The sequence below is a fragment of the Nerophis ophidion genome, linkage group LG07 (assembly GCF_033978795.1).
Source record: "Nerophis ophidion isolate RoL-2023_Sa linkage group LG07, RoL_Noph_v1.0, whole genome shotgun sequence".
Lineage (NCBI taxonomy): Eukaryota > Metazoa > Chordata > Actinopteri > Syngnathiformes > Syngnathidae > Nerophis > Nerophis ophidion.
Window position 1 is genome coordinate 62,098,387 of NC_084617.1, and position 1,167 is coordinate 62,099,553.

Genomic DNA, 1,167 nt, shown 5'->3' on the forward strand with positions numbered 1-1,167 from the left:
ATATTTGGAAAATGTGGACGTGGCGTCCTCCGGAACAAAGAGGAAAATAACCATCCGGATTGTTATAGACTTAAAGTTCAAAAGCCAGCATCTGTGATGGTATGGGGGTGTATTAGTGCCCAAGGCATGGGTAACTTACACATCTGTGAAAGCACCATTAATTCTGAATGGTCCATACAGGTTTTGGAGAAACATATGTTGTCATCCAAGCAACGTTATCATGGACGCCCCTGCTTATTTCAGCAAAACAATGCCAAGCCACGTGTTACAACAGCGTGGCTTCGTAGTAAAAGAGTGCGGGTACTTTCCTAGCCCGCCTGCAGTCCAGACCTGTCTCCCATGGAAAATGTGTGGCGCATTATGAAGCGTAAAATACTACAACAAAACCCCGAACTGGAGAACAACTTAAGCCAGGGGTAGGGAACCTATGGCTCTAGAGCCAGATGTGGCTCTTTTGATGACTGCATCTGGCTCTCTGATAAATCTGACCTGACGTTGCTTAACACGATAAATAATGAATAATTCCACTTGTAATCAGTGTTAAAAATAATGTTAAAATTATAAAACATTCTCATGCATTTTTAATCCATCCATCCGTTTTCTACCGCACCTGTTCAAGAAGTTGCGTTACTGCTAAGAAGTTATTTATTTATTATTGGTTAGTGTGGGGCTTGCCCTCCTGGGGGTTCTTCAGAACCCCAAGCACTGACGTGAGAGCCTGTTTCAGGGTTACAATATTGTTTTATTTTTCAATAAGTCTCTCAGTTGCTTTCCAGCAATAGTATTTCCAGCCCCAACCCAGTCTCTCCTCCTGGCTGCTGCTTATAACAGAGCGACAGGTGATTGGATAACAGGGCCCAGGTGGGCCATCTACGCACCTGTCGCTGCAGGCCCGCAGGCCACGCCCCCTCCACAGTTAGCTTCAGAATAACAATGTTATTACAAAGAATAAGAGACCTGTTATACTCTAGAAATGTTGGTCTTACTTAAAAATGTACGTGTTTAGTTGTGTTCAGTGTTAAAAAAAAAAATTATATGGCTCTTACGGAAATATATTTTAAAATATTTGGCTTTTTGGCTCCCTCAGCCAAAAAGGTTCCGGACCCCTGACTTAAGCTGTACATCAAGCAAGAATGGTAAAAAATTCCACTTTCAAAGCTTCAACAA